The sequence below is a fragment of the Taudactylus pleione genome, unplaced genomic scaffold, assembly GCF_031769625.1.
Source record: "Taudactylus pleione unplaced genomic scaffold, aTauple2 ptg000381l, whole genome shotgun sequence".
Lineage (NCBI taxonomy): Eukaryota > Metazoa > Chordata > Amphibia > Anura > Myobatrachidae > Taudactylus > Taudactylus pleione.
Genome location: NW_028284782.1, coordinates 4,475,698 through 4,495,758, shown reverse-complemented (window position 1 = coordinate 4,495,758; position 20,061 = coordinate 4,475,698). Strand labels below are relative to the sequence as shown.

Sequence of the window (20,061 nt, the reverse complement as noted above, 5' to 3'; positions counted from 1 at the left end):
GTGTTTTTTTTTTTACTTACCTTGCAATAGTGGTACTGTAGCACTTTAACGATGGCTTTGCAGGTCTCCGGAATGATGACACCCAAGGACTGAGGTGAGATGAGTGTCCCAAACTTCAGGTCTTCAAATGACCTTCCTGTACCAGGTACCTCAGGGTAGCCACCAGTCTCTCTTCAGCAGGGATTGCCCTTCGCCACCTTGTGTCCTGTCTCTGGATGTGGGGGGTCACCAGATGCAGCAATTCCTGGAAGGTGGCATCATCCATGTGCAGGTAGTTCCGATAGTCATCCGGGTTGTTGTCCTTGATCTCCATCAGCAGGGACATGTGAGAACGGGTATCCCTTTGTAGAAGCCACTCCTTGGTCGAGCATGCTCTCGTCTTTCTTCGCTGGGCCCTCTTCCTAATCTCCCGGACCCCAGCTTCAGCGACCAACACTCTATACCGATAGGGATGCATCAGTACAGAATTCAGGAACAGGATAGAATGCAGGTAGGTAGCACACACTTGCAGGTAGAATAAACTTTGTAAAAGGCAAGCCAAATACAAAGAGCACAGTATATAACAACCCTGTCTAGTTGTCACCTTTTTGCCTTGAGACTTACCCCTGTCAGCTTCCCCATGGATCTGTGTGTGTAATTTGCCTGGAGGATTTGCTCTGATTATTGTACCTGGCCTCTCCTCTGTCTGTGAGCACTGCTAGCCCTGATTGGAATCACAGGTGTGGTTCTGATTCTCAGAGCTGCAGAGATGTATACTCCCTCGGCATGTTGTGTCTTCCACCACTCAGAATGCTACTACCAGACCACCTGTCCGTATCCACCAATTGATGCCAGACCCATGGTATATATATCCTCTCCTGATAGCATTCTGGGCCTGAACATCTCGTCTTCCCGTGGTGTATGGTTCATGCATTCAAGTCTGTCCCTGAAACCTGCTACAGCAATTCCTGGCGCTATCCAGAAAACCTGTTTCAGCTGTACCTGGCAATCCAGTAAATCTGCTGGCAGCAACCCCTGATGCTTCCAGAAAACCTGTTACAGCCAAACCTGGCAATCCAGTAAGCCTGCTGACAGCAACCTGTGGTGCATCCCGAAAACCTGCTATAGTAATACCTGGCATCCAGACGTCCTGTTACAGCAATACCTGGCCTGTGCTCTGCTGCTAGTTCTACTCCTGGTTGGTCCCTGGCACTCTGTAAACCTGCATCGTGTTACCCTGCCTTGCTTCCTGCTGTGGATCAACTCCTGCCCCTGTTACCTACCTATTTCCTCCCTGAACCTAAAATTCCCTAATCTACCCATTCCTTCCCGAAACCTGTTATTTCCAATTATCCTGTCCAGCCTGCAAATTCCCAAACCTACCCATTCCTTCCTGAAACCTGTTATTCCCTATTATCCAATCCAGCCTGCACCTGAGTTCTAGCCTTTGTCATAGTAATTCCAGATTACCCTGTTTAGCCCTCGTCTCAGCATTACCTGACTTCCCTTCAGCCATTGTTACATTCCAGTCCAGAGTCAAGTTCCAAGCTCATCAGTTCAGTCCACGTTGCTCCAGTCCAGAGTCAAGTTCTTAGTTCATCAGTTCAATTCAACAAGTCTTCCTGCCGGTCCCAGTCCGGTCCCTCCAGTTCCTGTCATTTATCATCAAAGGCAGTTTTCACTGCTACCCAAGTCTTGTAAATAGAGCTATTTACATTATCTGTGATTCCAGTCATGCCGGCCTCCGTTGAAACCCGATCACCACCTGAGACAGGTAACTCGCAGACACCAATTGTGACACAGTAGCAATGTACAGGATTCAGCAGGAATACACCTAGCCTCATCTAGTAGCAGAGCAGAGCAGAATGTACACAGAGTTTAAAGGGTGCCTGCTTTTTATACTTCCTAGATAGCCCCTCCCATTGTTATGGCTATTTAAATTTCCCACCAATAGTCAAGAGCCTGTTTTTTTTATTTTACTAACTCACGATTTGTTATGGCGAATCTCACGATGCGTACGATCCGATAGATCGTGAGATCGTATAACAGTTTGGGTGTCTTTTTTCCAAAATCACGACGACAAGGGAGCTCCCGTGAAAGTTCATGAGGAAATTGGACAAGAAATCGAATCGGGAGCACATCGGTATGTGTGTGGGCACCTTAAAACTTTAACTTGAGTATTTTCCTGTATTTCCAAATGGGCGGTCAAACCCTGAAGCACCTGTACCCCAGTAGCCTGTTTCAGATCCGGATTCATTTTTAGGTCTGTGCAAACTGTCACGGCTCCCGACACTTGAGACTCCTGGAGGGAGTCAGGCCTACTAGGCACAATAAACTGGGGTGGTCTTAGGAATGACCTTTCCATAAAACTCAGTAGCACAGGATAAAAGTTTAATAGAATTTATTCACAAAAGAATGATAATCAGCAAGGTCTCAAATAAAGTATCAAACAGCACAGAGGTTCACATGTGCAATAATAAGTATAGGAGAGAATCCCCAAATATATATATATATATATATATATATATATATTTATTAGGGGTGAGCGGGTTCGGATTTCTGAAATCTGAACGCCCCCGAGCCCCCCCGATCCGAGTCAGACTCGACTTTTCCCACCTGACTCGGATCTGAAATCGAGGCAAAACGTCATCATCCTGCCTTCTGGGTCTCACGGGTTTTGAATTCTATATAAGGTACCCGCGTCGGTGCCATTTTCTCACTCGGCTGTGGACAGTGAAGAGGGAGGGTGGGAGTTAGGGCTGGCTGGGCTGTGTACTGTAGTGTTGTGCTGTGCTGTGCTGCACTGTGCTGCTGTTGTCCATAGGGGCTGTGTCCACTCCTCCAAAGTCCATAGGGGCTGGCTGTGTTGTGCTGTGCTGCTGTTGTCCATAGGGGCTGTGTCCCAGTCCTAAAGGGGTGCTGTAGTGTTGTCCAGGGGGTGCTCTGTCCATCAGGGGTGCTCCCCCCAAGTGCAAAAAAAATAATAATAAATTCTGTGTTTGTGAATTGTGTGCGCAGTAGCCGCACGTGCATCAACAAAGTAGCACGAAGCGTGTGCCTGTGTCATAGGTAAAGGGCCGGCTGGCTTGTCCGTTAAAGGGTGCTGTAACCCCCAAAGGGCACTCCAAACAAAATAAAAAAATATAATTTTTTTGTGTTTGTGAATTGTGTGCGCAGTAGCCGCACGTGCATCAACAAAGTAGCGCCAAGCGTGCGCCTGTGTCATAGGTAAAGGGCCGGCTGGCTTGACCGTTAAAGGGTGCTGTAACCCCCAAAGGGCACTCCAAACAAAATGAAAAAATATATTTTTTTGTGTTTGTGAATTGTGTGCACTGTGGCTGCACGTGCATCAACAAATGAGCAGCGCCAAGCGTGCGCCTGTGTCCCATAAGTAAAGGGCCGGCTGGCTTGTCCATTAAAGGGTGCTGTAACCACCAAAGGGCACTCCAAACAAAATAAAAAAATATTTTCTGTGTTTGTGAATTGTGTGCACTGTGGCTGCACGTGCATCCTCAAAGCAGCAGCGCCAAGAGTGCGTCTGTCTATTAAAAGGTGGTGTAACCCCCAAAGTGCGCTCCACAAAGAATAAAAAAATCTTTTTTTTTCTGTCTTTGTGAATTGTGTGGGCTGTAGCTGCACGTGCATCAACAAAGGAGCAGCGCCAAGCGTGCGCCTGTGTCCCATAAGTAAAGAGCCGGCTGGCTCATTTCTTAAAGGGTGGTGTAACCCACAAAGTGCACTAGTCTCCAACAAAAATAAAAAATTATTTTCTGTGTTTGTGTGCGCCTTAGCCGCACGTATATATCAATATAACATAAATGGAGGACCAAACTTTCTCCAATAAAAATAAAATAGGGAAAGATCAAGAACCACTTCCTCCTAGTGCTGAAGCTGCTGCCACTAGTCATGACATAGACGATAACATGCCATCAACGTCGTCTGCCAAGGCCGATGCCCAATGTCATAGTAGAGGGCACATACAATCCCAAATGACAAAGTTCAGGAAAATGACCTTGAAAAAAACATTTAAATCATCTAAGGAGAAACGTAAACTTGCCAATATGCCATTTACGACACGGAGTGGCAAGGAACGGCTAAGGTCTTTCCCTATGTTCATGACTAGTGGTTCAGCTTCACATGACGATGGAAGCCCTCCTCCCGGTAAAAAAATCAAACGAGTTAAGCTGGCAAAAGCACAGCGAAGAACTGTGCATTCTAAGAAGATATCACAAATCCCCAAGGAGAGTCCAAGTGTGGTGGCGATTGCGATGCCTGACCTACCCAGCACTGGACGGGAAGAGGTGGCTCTTTCCACCATTTGCACGCCCCCTGCAAGTGCTGAAAGGAGCACCCACAGTCCACTTGCTGATATGCAAATTGAAGATGTCACTGTTGAAGTACAACAGGATGAGGATACTGGTGTAGCTGGCGCTGAGGAGGAAGTTGGCGAGGAGGATTCTGATGGTGATGTGGTTTGTTTAAATCAGGCTCCGGGGGAGACAGTTGTTGTCCGTGGGATGAAAAAGCCCATCACGGTCATGCCTGGGCAGAAGACCAAACATTTCACCTCTTTGGTCTGGCAATATTTCTATCCAAATCCGGACAACAACTGTCTTGCCATATGTACCATATGTAAAGGTGAAATAAGTAGGGGTAGGGACGTTAACCACCTAGGAACATCCTCCCTTATACAGCACCTGCAGGGTGTTCATAAAAAGTTACTGTCAAGTTCAGAAACTTTGGCTAAGACCGTAAGCAGTCCAGGGACACCTAAATTCCATTGTCCTGTTGTATCCAAGCGCCTGCAAACCACACCGTCAACTCCCTCCTCGTCAATTTCCTCCTTAGTCAGGATCGGAAGTAGTCCTGCAGGCCATGTCACTGGCATGACTGACACTCCTATCCGGGATTCCTCCGGAGGATCCTGCATTGCTATGCCTCCTGCTGCCGCTGCTGCTGTTGCTGCTGCTGGGAGTCATTCATCATCCCAGAGAGGAAGTAGGAACACCACTACTTTTACTAAACAATTGACCCTCCAACAGTCCTTGGCGAGGAGGATGAAGTACGACAGCAGTCATCCTGAAGCAAAACGTATAACTGAGGCCTTGACTGCTATGTTGGTGTTAGACGTGCGTCCGGTATCTGCCATTAGTGCAGTGGGATTTAGACAATTGATGGAGATAGTGTGTCCCCGGTTCCAAATCCCGTCTAGATTCCATTTCACTAGACAGGCGATACCGAGACTGTACAGAAACGTCAGAAAAAGTGTCCTCAGTGTCCTGAAAAATGCGGTTGTACCCAATGTCCACTTAACCACGGACATGTGGACAAGTGGAACAGGGCAGACTAAGGACTATATGATTGTGACAGCCCACTGGGAAGATGTATCACCTTATGCAGCAACATCAGCGTCACCAGTAGCAGCATCTCAGAAACGCCAGCTCATTCCAAGGCAGGCTACACTGTGTATCACCGGTTTCAGTAAGAGGCACACCGCCGACAACCTCTTAGAGAAACTGACGGAAATCATCACCCAGTGGCTTACCCCACTTAGACTCTCCTGGGGATTTGTGATATCTGACAACGCCACCAATATTGCGCGGACATTACATCTGGGCAAATTCCAGCACGTCCCATGTTTTGCTCACACAATAAACTTGGTGGTGTAGAATTTTCTGAAAAGCGACAGGGGCGTGCAGGAGACGCTTTGGGTGGCCCGAAAAATTTCTGGCCACTTTCGCCATTCAGCGACTGCGTGCCAGCAAACACTCTTGAACCTGCCCCGCCATCACCTGAAGCAAGAGGTTGTGTCGCGGTGGAACTCAACCCTCTATATGCTTCAGAGGATGGAGGAGCAGCAAAAGGCCATTCAAGCCTATACATCCACCTATGACATAGGCAAAGGAGGGGGTATGCACCTGACTCAAGCACAGTGGAGAATGATTTCCGTGTTGTGCAAGGTTCTCCAGCCCTTCGAACTTGCCACACGTGAAGTCAGTTCAGACACTGCCAGCTTGAGTCAGGTCATTCCCCTCATCAGGCTTTTGCAGAAGCAGCTGGAGAAAGTGAAGGAGGAGCTAAGACGGAGCGATTCTGCTTGGCATGTGGGACTTGTGGATGAAGCCCTTCATTCGCTTTGCCAGGATTCCAGGGTGGTCAATCTGTTGAAATCAGACCACTATATTTTAGCCACCGTGCTCGATCCTAGGTTTAAAGCCTATGTGGTGTCTCTCTTTCCGGCCGACACAAGTCTGCAGAGGTGCAAAGACCTGCTGGTGAAAACACTGTCAGCTGAAGCGCAACGTGACACGTCAACAGCTCCTTCTTCATTTTCTCCCACAACTGGGGCTGCCAGGGAAAAACTTAGGTATCCTAAGCAACCCGTTGGTGGTGATGCAGGGCAGGCAGGACCAAGTTTGGACATCTGGTCCGGACTGAAGGACCTGGCAACAATTTCTGACATGTCTACTGTCACTGCATATGATACTGTCACCATTGACAGAATGGTGGAGGATTACATCGGTGACAGCATCCAAGTAGGCATGTCAGACAGTCCGTACCTGTACTGGCAGGAAAAAGAGGCAATTTGGAGGCCCCTATACAAACTGGCTCTATTTTACTTGAGTTGCCCACCCTCCAGTGTGTACTACGAAAGAGTGTTTAGTGCAGCTGGGAACCTTGTCAGCGAAAGGCGTAGGGGGTTACTTCCACAAAATGTGGAGAAGATGATGTTCATAAAAATGAATTACCAACTCTGGGAGACCAGCCTCCAGAATGTACAGAGGGACCTGTGGTGGTGGATTCTAGCGGGGACGAGTTAATAGTCTGTGGGGATGAGGATGTACACAAAACTGAAGAGGGTGAGGAATCGGTGGATGAGGAGGATGAGGACGACATCTTGCCTCCGTAGAGCCAATTTGTGCAGGAACAGATTAATTGCCAGCTTGTTTTGTGGGGGCCCAAACGAACCAATCATTTCAGCCACAGTCGTGTGGCAGACCCTGGCACTGAAATGATTGGTTTATTAAAGTGTGCATGTCCTGTTTATACAACATAAGGGTGGGTGGGAGGGCCCAAGGACAATTCCATCTTGCACCTCTTTTTTTTCTTTCATTATGTACTGTTTGGGGCCTAGTTTTTCAAACTGCCATCCTGTCTGCCACTGCAGTGCCACTCCTAGCTGGGCCACGTGTTTGTGCCGCCCACTTGTGTCGCTTAGCATAGCCTTTTGGACATAAAAACACTATTGTGAGGTGTGAGGTGTTCAGAATAGACTGGAAATGAGTGGAAATTAAGGTTATTGAGGTTAATAATAGCATAGGAGCAGAAAAACCAACACATTCTGTGATCTTAGCTGTTTTTATTTAAAAAAAAAAAAAAAAAAAAATACAGATCCAAAACACCGAAGGGTGGTTTTGGCAAAACCAATCCAGATCCAAAACACAAAACACGAAAAGTGGCCGGTGCACACCCCTAATATATATATGCAATCTTTAACATACAAGAACTAACATGATAGGGAACCCCGAGTCCAGAATGAGGCCAACACCTCAGGATGACACAGAGGACCTTTGCCAGGGTAGAACTCCGGATAGAAATCCGGAGCAGAGCGGGCTCTGCAGAATAATATAGTTCCGGGACAGGGCAGAGCCCTGTGGTGCATTGAGAAGCAAACTTGAGCCTTGTGGGGTAGTGAAGTCGGAGCAGGGTTAAGCCCTGTAAGGCGATGAGATTCCAGGACAGGGTTGAGCCCTGCAGCGTGGCTAGAGTTCGGAGTTGGGTTGAGTCCCGTGATGCAGAGAGGATTGTAGCGGAGTTGAGCCCTGTGATGCGGAGAAGATTGTAGCGGGGTTGAGCCCCGTGATGCGGAGAAGATTGTGGCGGGGTTGAGCCCTGTGATGAGGAGAAGATTGTAGCAGGGTTGGGCCCTGTAGTGTGGCTAGGGTTCAGAGCGGGGTTGGGCCCCGTGATGCGGAGAAGATTGTAGCAGGGTTGGGCCCTGTGGTGTGGCTAGGGTTCGGAGCGGGGTTGAGCCCCGTGATGCAGGGATGACACTGTAACGGTGCAGTTGACAACTGTAATAAGGATGAGTTCAATATCCACAGGAATGGAAAAACAACAGGCAAAGTAAATAGTGCAGCAAAATGGTGTAACTGCAGTGATGGAGCAATAAGCATTACTTAGGTAATAGGTATGCTGGGCTCTATAGTGCAGCGGATGACTGACATCAGAAGTTCATCTGGAATATAACAAAGGCCCTGATTCAGACCCACTCGCAAGTGGGCGTACGCACGTTCGGCGTACGTTAAAAAATATTTAAATTCATGCACTCGCTCGTATTTTCGCACGCAGCTAAAAATCCGCCCCAAACTCAGGCGACCCCTCCTCTAACTAACGAGCGTGCCAAATAGCGAGCGTACATCCCCGAAATGGCTTGCAGGGAACGCACGCACAAGTACAAACCGGAAGTGGGACTGTCAGATTCCGATTACCTGCTCGTTTTTTCGGCCTACCTCCCTCAATCGTATCATGGCAATCAATGTATCAATTAGCTTAATTGTTTTTTTTTTTTCAACACAATGCAATAAACTTTAATCTTGTCCGTGTTTGTGTTTACTCGCAGAATACGTACGGCTAAAACCTTCGCTTTTATTGTTCAAAAGACATGTTAGCCCCAATTAAACAATTGTTCTATTTGTTTGTCTCCCCACAATTTTTCTGTGGTTCATTTCTTTATTTAAATTTGCTTACGCATGTCACTGCATCAAGCCTATCATAACTCTCAAGAGATTTGTGGCCCTGTCGAACACATGACTCATACACTAACCAATAGAATTTGTCCTGTTAATTTCCCAAATACATTAGCCAATCAAAATTTTTGGTGGTGCTTTATTAAAAATATTTTGTCAAAAAAACACCATTGCCATCATGAGATCCGCCGCATTTACCAGGCGCGAACTGCTGGTGCTGACGGAGGTGATGGACAGGAGGATCACCAGTCAGCCTCCACCCATCTCCAATAGGCGCAAGCGTTCCGCATATGCGGAGGTACGTCGACCTGCACCGGCGGACGCCCCGCTTGCTGGCATGCTTTCGCATGCAGATTGCGGAAAGTAAGTGTTCTGGACTGTGGTTTTCAAGTTTATCTTGTGGGCCCTAACTGCGTGTGGATGTTTTCATGTCTGTCCTATTGAGTCATTGTAGTCATATCTGCATGTGCATGTTTTCATGTCTGTCCTATTGAGTCATTGTAGTCATATCTGCATGTGCATGTTTTCATGTCTGTCCTATTGCGTCATTGTAGTCATATCTGCATGTGCATGTTTTCATGTCTGTCCTATTGAGTCATTGTAGTCATATCTGCATGTGCATGTTTTCATGTCTGTCCTATTGAGTCATTGTAGTCATATCTGCATGTGCATGTTTTCATGTCTGTCCTATTGAGTCATTGTAGTCATATCTGCATGTGCATGTTTTCATGTCTGTCCTATTGAGTCATTGTAGTCACATCTGCATGTGCATGTTTTCATGTCTGTCCTATTGAGTCATTGTAGTCATATCTGCATGTGCATGTTTTCATGTCTGTCCTATTGAGTCATTGTAGTCATATCTGCATGTGCATGTTTTCATGTCTGTCCAATTGTTTTTTTTTTGTTTTTTTTTTGGTTTCCTGTTGAAACTAACCACAATATTTTTGTCATTTTTTAGGGGCACAGGAAACACTACGGCGGCATCGCCACACAAGACGCCGGTCCCGGCCCCTCTCTCCAACCCCCAATTCCTCTATTACCCCCTCCTCCCCAGACCCTGTGGCCAAAATTTCTGGCCTACTTCCCCTCCAGCCCAATTCCCCCTCTCCTCCATCCGTCCCTCCTCCAAATACCCCCTCCCAGGATTCCGAAAACACCTTGCCCCTAGGGTTGGGGAATGTAGCCACCTCCGAGGTGGTCCAGGGAGTGGCTTCTGGCTCTGTCGTTTTGGAGAACGGTATGTTTTTAAAGTTTACTTTGGACACCACAAACTGTTTGTATGTAATCATGTGTCGTCCCCATTTTTTTGGACTTTTTGTCGCCTTAGGGTATTTTTGGGGGTTGTCTTTACCTGTTCCTGCTGATGTCACCATACACATATCACACCTGTGTGTCTTTTTTTAGGGCCCTTGTATTTTTGCCCTTAGACATTTTGGGGTGCTGGGTTTTATCCGTGTAATGTTTTTTTGGCCTACAAGCTTGTAAGTTTTGGTTTGCTTGTTTTGTGTTTTTTTAGAATGTTGCTTCATTATCGATTTATTAATCCCCACACTTTTGTCACCCACAGAGGAACAGAGGCGTCGGGAAGAGCTAGTGAATTGTGTGGGCCGTATGCGGGAGCAGGTCACCGGGCTTATGCAGGGCCTTGACCATCTGTTGGTCCTCCTTAGGAATTAGTGTTTTTTTTTAGTTTTTTTCAAATTGTTTCTTAATAAATCTGTTTTAAATCAAGCTCTGTCTCATGCGTTTGGAGTAAATCCAAGATTCTTAACACTGACATAAGTAGACTCTTCAAGCAAGGTTTGCCACAGAATCTCACTACAGATTGTGTGTTGTATTTTGAATGCAAACAGGCACAAGAAACACCTCCCAGTACCAATGTCATTTTCCTTTTTTGTGGTGGTCAACATGATAGTTTACACCATTTTTCAGGTTCCTATTTGGTGGCCAAACTGCTTCGGACAATCTTACGAAGGCAACTGATTGTACACGATTCCTTGTTGTGTTGGTTAGTACCCCGAAAACATATTAAATTTTAGCTCCACTTGCTTCATTACTGGGTTACCCCTTAGGTAAAATTAACGTTTGGGAGTTTGTTTACACTTGCTTCTAACGTGCCCAAAAAGGAAACAAATTACACTCTCCAAATATTTATTCACAACAGAAATCAAAATACAAAGTGGTCACTCACAAACAAAACACACAGTGATAATCAGAAAAACACCACATACCAAAAACACTAAACAAACACACAACAAATCAAGAACTGGTTGACGAAGATCCATGCCCACATGATTTCAAAAATATGGCGTTGCAATATTGGTGTCAGAATATATTCCCGAAGTTTCAACATAAAGGTTTTTGAAGGGTAGCAGGAAGTAGTCATCGTGGGAGTGCCAAAGATTATGCAAACAAACAGAAGATGGTGCAAGAATTAATATCAAAAAAGATGAACGTTAAAAAACCGTAACACATTGGGTATACACACTGTTGTTTGGTCAATAATTACCTAAAATATCGGGCCACCACATCATCGCGTATGGCCCCCCCACATACTGACCTCCGACCAACCTCGGGGGGCCATCCTCAGGTAAGGCATCCTCTGGCTGCATTGGAACACCACTCCTTATGGCGATGTTGTGAAAGATCCCACACAGGACCACAATTTTCGAAACCATATCCGGCAAATACATGAGCTCGCCACCAGAGCGGTGGAGGCATCTGAATCGGCCTTTTAAAAGGCCGATACAGTGCTCCACCACTTGCCTGGTGGCTGTAAGTGCGGTATTAAACTCACTTTGTGGACCTGGTGTGGGAGCCAAATAAGGAGTGAGCAGCCAGGGCATGCAAGGGTATCCACTGTCTCCTGTGAAAAAGAATAGACAACATCAGGATCACTGTGTATCAAGCTTAACATTGTTATGTACTAAAGGTCTCCACTTACCCAGAAGCCACGCATCACCAGCTTGTAGGTTGGTTAATTTGTGCCATATCCCTGATTGCCGGATGATGAAGGAGTCATGTGCACTTCCTGGTAATTTTGCATTCAGGGACAGGATCTGGAGGGAGGCATCACATACCACCATTACATTCAGGGAGTGATAGTGTTTCCTGTTTCGAAATATGGCCTCCAGCCATGCTGGAGGCTGAAGTGGTATGTGAGTACCATCCACAACCCCTATGATGTGTGGGAAGCCAGCTATTTGGTAAAAATTGGCCTTGGCCACACTAAGGGCACCCATATCCAAAGGCATTTGAATAAAATGATGGAGGTGCTTGAAAAGTGCCTCCATCACTGCCCTCAGGATCCGGGAAAAGGAGGATTGTGAGATGCCCGCCACTATTCCCACCGTTGTTTGAAACGATCCTGAGGCACAGAAATGTAACACCGCCATAATTTGCGTAAGTGGTGGTATTGCTGTAGGACTGTCAATTTGCCGCTCAAGATCACTCTCTATTAATGAGAGAGTGTCTATGATGATTTTGGGAGGAAGACGGTAGCGTCTTAAAACCTCATCATCGGGCATTCCAAAAAGGGTGACACGTGTTCGAAATATCTGGGGCCTTGCACGCCTACGATGCCTACGCCTGGGACGAGATTGAGGTTGGTCGGCTTCCGGGAGCATGGCCAGAACAATCCGCCCAAGATCAACCTGAAATGGCAAGATTGGAATGTAAGGCTTTGGACCCACCCCAAAAGAAAATTAAAAACAACTTAGCTTGATGATACCATCCATTGCTGCTTACATGCCGGGGTATTGTCATGATACGTCCAAACTGAAATTAATCACAAAAATAATTTGACAAATTTCATTTATGTTTCTAAATTTTGTGCTAGACAAAACTTAAAATATGTGAAACACACATTTGCCAAAAGAGCAAAACGACATTGCACACAGTACATCAAAGTGGGTTGAAATGTTTGCAAAAAAAGCGAAAGGGCAACCCCAAAAAAATTTACAGGATTACTAAGCATTTAAAAATGCGCGAATTAGTTCGCAAATACAAGTCACTATACAAACTGAGAAAAATGCGCTAATTAGTTCACAAATTCAAGTCACAATAGTAAGTAGTAAAAATGCGCGAATTAGTTCGCAAATACAAGTCACTATACAAACTGAGAAAAATGCGCTAATTAGTTCACAAATTGAAGTCACAATAGTAAGTAGTAAAAATGCGCTAATTAGTTCGCAAATACAAGTCACTATACAAACTGAGAAAAATGCGCTAATTAGTTAACAAATTCAAGTCACAATAGTAAGTAGTAAAAATGCGCTAATTAGTTCGCAAATACAAGTCACTATACAAACTGAGAAAAATGCGCTAATTAGTTCACAAATACAAGATAAAAAATGGACTTACCAAGAGCAAATATATAAGAGTCCAAATCAAAAGGTCTTTGGGTCCGAAATTAATAAAAAGCTACAATATATGAAATTATGGATACAAAAATTAAAAACAAGAAGAAACACAATGAGACAACAATTGAACAAAAGTTAGACTTCACAAAACTTACCAAATCAAGAAACGAGGCCAAAATAAAAAAAAACAAAAAAGAGAACGGAAAATAAAAACGCAAATCTAGCAACCAAAATAAACTCCAAACGCCAACTCCTTTATCCGCAAACAAGAAACTCCAACCAAGGTAACCTCCAACAATCCAAAAACGCCACCTTGACTCGAGACACACCAAGCCATAAATAGTGTTTCGTTTCCCGCACAAATTAAGGAGGGATCATAGGAACGCACAATCAATGATGCGGCCGCAAAATAAGGACGCATGTATAAATACGTCACGAAAACACATTAAAATTCTGGTATATTTCTTGTTTGGACCTCAGACATGGCGACAGACCAGGGAAACAATGCCCAAGAGTCAGGCGGTAAGTCTTTCATGCATTTTGTATCAATGATTAATTTGAAACATAAGATTGGGCAAGTTGTGAATTTGTGAAATCTGAATATTTACACAAATAGGTGAGGAGGATGACATGGAAGAGGCTGCTGGGCCCAGTATTCCGGCCAAAGCTGCAAAAAAAAAAAAGGCAGCCACATTTCACAAGAAAGGAGATGGAGGTTTTGATACAGAAGTGTGTGGACATCCTGCCACAGGCAGACAGGAATATGAGTCTAAGCCAGAAGGGGAGAATGTGGGAAGAGGTAGCCGTTGCTGTCAATAGGGTGGGTGATTATGTCCGTCTAGCCCGGGATGTCAAACGGCGGTAAGTAAACACTTGCCCCCCCTAAAAACAAACACCTTTTTAAACAAAAGGATAATGGCTTCCATTTTTTCACACAGATGGGGCGACTTCAAATATCGCCTAAAGCAAAAACTCGCGGACAAGGCTAGGCATGCAAGGGGGACAGGTGGGGGTCCCACCCCTGTGTCATTGGAGTTGACGGATTTAGAAGAGCTGGCACAGGGGTGTGTGCAGCCTGTGGAGGTGTTTGGCGTGTCCAACATGGATACGGACATGCCAGACTTTGCAGCTCCTCATGTTGTCCCAGGTAAATCTTTTGATGTCACCAACTCGGAAATGTTATTGTGCCAATATGTAGATTCTAATGTGAGTCTTTTCTCTTTTTTCCTAACAAAGACACAGGCGGATGAGTCTGCTCCAGAGGAGAGCCTTGGCCGACGAATTTCTGCTGGCTCGGCAGGGGAGGAACCAGTACATCCGGCTGAGGACCCTGCAGAAGCCAGTCCAGGGCAATCCCCCTCGCAGGCAGTGTCCCTCCTCACAGAACTCAATTTCAAATCGGATTTCCATACGGAGATTCTGCAGAGGATGGACGCCAGTCTGCTACGGGTGGCTGAGGCCCTGGAGCAAAATGCTGCGGCCAACGTGACCATTGGTCAGGCCATGGCGGAAAATACCAGGGCCAACATCTGCATCGCCAATGCCCTGGAGCAGCTCGTTCGCCAGCACATGGTGGAGCCGACCTCCCTTCCTGCCGGAACATCAGGATCCTCCACCTCTGGCACAACATCAGCCAATCCTCCAAATGTGCCTAGCCCTGTGCCTAGTCCAGAGGCCACAACATCTGCCTCTGGACAGGCCAGCCCGATGACATCCCGGACCCGGTCTGGGCCCTCCCTCCCCCATCCAAACGGGTGAAAAAACGGTGACAGCAATGGCGACTTTTCCCACAATCCTTCTGTGCTTGGCTCATATTCCTTTCTGGTCAAAACTTCCCTCTTCTTTCTTGTGAATTGTTTTTAATTTTTTGTTGTATGTTTATGTCAACAGTTATGTTGGGCCAATTTGTTTGATTTTGGGACTGATCTTTGCAAAAAAAAGATGTCCCCAAATTTTTTATTAATTTATTTTTGGTTTGACCAATAAATGGACACCAAAAATCTGACATTGTATTGTGAAATGATTGTACAAATGGGTTACATTTAATCCTGGCCCAAAAGGCAAAAACTTGCCAAAAAAAAAAAATAAAAATTTTGAAAAAAGAGGGCTCTTTAAGGAACGTTTAAAAATTCATATAACGAGGCAAATTCAAGAGGCAAAAATAAAATGGTGAGAAAATTAAAACATGATGACATTATTGTTACAATAGGCCCTAACCACCAAATTGAGGCCAAAATAAACCCCCAGCAAATGTACGCAAATTGATTGTGTCATCCTGACATTAGCAGCTCTGATTTCCACCTGCGTATGGTTTTGTGCTATCCCAAAAAACTGATTTCAAAACACATACCAAGCCAGTTTTCAATCCAACACTAATTGCTTTTCAGACCTCCCGCGATTAATCGCAACACCATCGTGGAGTCCTGGGATGGAGGAGAAGGCCATCGCCAATGTGGTCGAGTAATCCAGACCCTAAGCTGTGCGAGCATTTTGAAGGGAAAGAGGATCATCCAGTGACGTATGAGTCGGACCGAACACATTTTACGCTCGCATCTGCTAATGTATGTACACCCCTAAAACGCCTCGCCACGCCTGCGTTTTTCCATCTCCACCCCCGTCAACACCCAAAAACGCCCTGTTCTGTCAATCACATTTGACATGTCACTTCCTGTACGCTATTTGACGAACGAGACCAAAAAAGCTCGCAATCTGCCGTACGCACATGCGCAGTGTTACACCGACGCATGCGCGGTTATTCAACATCGGAACGCAACGAGCGTACTGCTGTTTGCGAGTGGCTCTGAATGAGGGCCAAAGTCCACAGCAATCCACAGGCACAGCGGGGATCTGGCAGGAGTCCAAGAAAAGTCCTGAACGTTGCACAGACACTGAGACAGTTAGTAACAGGCTTTATACAAGAGGTCTGTGATCCATAGGAAGTTTCAGAACATGTGACCCAAATGGAATCAGGTTTGAAATAATGAGCAATCTAGGAATCCCACAACCTGACGACACCTGGGAAACAGATGATCACTTTAACACTTTATCCCCTGAATGAGAAGCATCCCAGCAAGCAGGCGTCGAAGCTCGATAATTGGCTGAGACAAGATCAGCTTAGAATTAGATTGAAATGACGCCATCTTGCGAATGGCCGCAAGACACCAAATTGAAAATGAGATCTGCAAGACGCCATTTTGCGAATGGCCGCCCAGCGCCATTTTAGCTAAACGCACACTTAAGGACATATGGCGATGCTATTATTAGCATCAGGCGAGCGCATATTTTACCATACCACATACACACATTAATACACACAGTTGCACTATTAACATGTCGCACATTAGCGAATACATAATACCCCGCATGCAAACGCCGTTTATTAGCTTTGTGCGTACGCATCTGCCCCATGTTAACCAGCGTCTTTTCCCAGACCTCTAATACTTACATAATGCACACTCACATTAAAGGTTCCATAGCTTTAAAGTATAAGATTCAAGTTTTATTCATTTATTACAAATGCTGTGAAACAAAGGTTATTTGGTATCTTAGGCTTAATACATGATAAGTAAGCCGTGTTAGGTGTTATAGTGATCTGCACTTTCTCAACAGCTTTCCAGTATCATCGGTGTGAAGATCGCAACATGCATTCTCAACTTATGGACCGTAGAAAGTTAAAGCACCAAATGTACTTTGTTAAACCAACAGCCTAGATCTGCATGAGGCGGGAAAACGGAGATAACCAGCTGTTGGAGGCTGGTCTGTGTCCATTTGAATCAACCTGTTAAACGTCCTGTAACAGAAGCGCCGTGATGGGGAACCAATGGGATCGCAACAAACCTGTCTATTGTGTAGTCTATTTCTGTGGGGGTATAAATATTTGTGTTCTGACCCGTCTTCATGCTGATGCCGGAATCTGGTCCCAGAGCACGTGCGTATGTATAACTGTATCTTGGGTCTGTATAATTTCTTTGCGCTAAATTGTACTTAGATCACAGCGTGTAACTGTACTTTACTTGGAATAATACTTTGTGCTTTGGAAACACATGTTCAAGGTCTGAAGTCTTTATTTTACTGTATGACTGCGTATGCAAAGTATAGGCAGGATTTTAGAAGGTATAGGCAGGAGAGTATAGAGGTTTAAAGTCAGTATCCTTACAGGATAGCTCCTCCAACGACCACAATGGAACTTTGGCAAAAGTAGTCTATCTTTATGTACTGAAACAGTCGCAGTCCTGACAATCAGCCATAGCGAGAAGAGTTTCAGGCACAGTCGTATGGTTTCATGTGCAACGTGGGTATGGATTCATAAAACGTGATTACACCAAGAATTATATTTTTGTTCATTATACGGCAATTCAAAAGAACAACCCAAGAAAATCCCATTGCAGCCTAGAAGATGGAGAATTTGTAGAATTTGGTGTCATCAATGGACAAAAAGGTGTACAGGCAATAAACGTCACTGGTCCTGATGGTGCTCCAGTTAAAGGCAGCAGATATGTAGCAAATCACAAGCATTACTGGCGCTATCCATATCGCAGAAGACCTCCACGTGACTACCAGCAAAACTGCCAATACAGTGTAAGTGGAGACGAGTGCGTGGAAGCAGAAAACGTGTCAGGAAGTGTACATCAACCACAGCCTTATTTGATGAGTCTCTACCCACCATACTCTTCAGAGAGACCATATGGACGCACACAACCATATCCTGAAGTCCCAGAAGAAAGAGAATAATTGGGACGAATAGATGAGCGAACTGTGTAGGAAAAAAGTCACAAAGTGCAGCAGAACCTGCAGGATATGACCAAACCGCAACTTCCTCCAGAGCCAGCATGTGAGGGTAAGGCCAAAATGGAGGACATCGGTTCTAATATGGCCAACTTTGATCAGGCCGATTCAAGTGCAGCTGACCAGGAAAAGGACACCAAGGAAGTGATCCACACAGCTACAAGGGAAGACTTGGGGGTTGCCCCTAAACCCAATGCAATGGATTTAGAGAAGTCAACGTCTGCTCCTCTTGAAACTAAAGGGGCAGTGAAATGGCTCTTTCCAAAGCGGCATCCCCCAGACTGCGAGTATGCCTCAATAAGCGGTAAAGAGTTTGTCTTACTTCTGCAACAGGCAATGAGAAAGCCAGGAAAAAGGAACAAAGGTGCTCCGTCTATACACTGTAGACAACAGGGTGGTCGGCAGGGGTAACTTTCTAACACCTGATTGTAATAACGGTTTTACATTGCTATGCTGTGTTGGTAGCTAAAGTTTACTGAAATGTGATTTTTTAAATTGTTTTCTCTCTTACAATGTAGCGGACATGATATTGTTGGTAACTACATTATTCTGATCTTTCATTGATCCCACGGTAATGTACTAGAGAGTGTTTTATGAGGGAGTTTGAAAGTTAATTTCTTGAGTGAGGACACGCAACCTTTTAGCTGGGAATTATGTGGCACCTCCAGAGAAACTGCTTAGCCTGGCAGTCCTTTCTTGTTCACAGGGAGTGTTGCTGAGGATTGACTCTAGGACCCAGGAGCAGCCAACTGTGAGCAGCTGCAGGAGCAGGCATGTGGAGCATGGCAGGAGCCATGTATTGTGAGCTGTTGGAGAGAAGCAACTACCAGGAGTGTGTGTGTGCTGCACTGAGCCTTGACTAAGGGCACAGAGAGTGGGGATCAGCAGCTGATCGGGGTAACAGTGGCTGTGAGGAGGAGAATCCCCTCTATGTCAAGACAAGAGAGCTTGAAAGTGCTCAGTTTTACTGATCTTTCTACAGCACCAAAGAGAGGAGAGACTGTGCAGGTCACGTGCTACATGCTGATAGTCAGGTGTTGGCATCTGGACAGGTATCCTTTGCATTGTAATACATGTCAGGTGAAGGACTGCACAATTATAGGGACTGATCTTATAGGAAGTGGATTTTCTGCAAAGACTGTAACCATTTCAAGTACAATTTAATACCCGGGTATTCTTATAATGAGCTCCAACGTGCTGATCAGTGAAGATTAGGCACACTATTCCTGGGCACACTAATGAGAAACACGGCAGTTTATTGCCAATCTTTTCAGATCGTAGTGTTTATAGGGAAACGTTATTTTGCACTTTATTTTATATGACACTGAAGTATTGTTCATGATCGTAACTGTTTTGTATAGAGTATACAAAGTAATTAATTATTGAATGTTTACAGTATTGACAGAAAAGTGAATACATATCTGAAGTTAATTTCCCTACCGTATTTGAATTTAATGTATTACTGTATTTGCATATTATATTGCTGAGTGTTCTGATATGAACCAGATTATTGGTAACGGAATATTTTGGTAAGCAGCTTGGATTTGGAAACCAGTTTAAAAATTAACAAAACTGCAGTTATCACTAATAAATTGTCTCTCTGCAGAGCAGACTGTTTGAATGACCCTTTGTCTGGACTGATCTTCCTTACCTCTCTGACAAGTGGAAAGAATCTGTATGAGAATCCAGTTCACCAGGTAAAACAGTTTAGCTACAGTCACCATCCCATACTACACCTGGGTATAACATACAGAATGACAACACATACAGGATAACACAGGGACACACACGGTTACACATACAGAATGACACACATACAGGATAACACAGAAACACACACGGTTACACATACAGAATGACACACATACAGGATAACACAGAAACACACACGGTTACACATACAGAATGACACACATACAGGGTAACACAGAGACACACAAGGTTACACATACAGAATGACAAACCTACAGAGTAACACAGAGACACACAGTTACACATACAGAATGACACACCTTGTGTGTCTCTGTGTTACCCTGTATGTGTAACCTTGTGTGTCTCTGTGTTACCCTGTATTCGTCTCTGTGTTACCCTATATCTGTGTCATTCTGTATGTGTAACCGTGTGTGTCTCTGTGACACCCATACAGGGTAACACAGAGACACACACGGTTACACATACAGAATGAC

General features: G+C 45.1%; 1 pseudogene; it reads left to right on the top strand.

Annotated features, from left to right (window-relative positions):
* The window catches only part of LOC148507842 (uncharacterized), a 28,042-nt pseudogene extending 9,756 nt beyond the window's left edge, over positions 1 to 18,286 (top strand).
* The last annotated feature ends 1,775 nt before the right edge of the window (positions 18,287 to 20,061 follow it).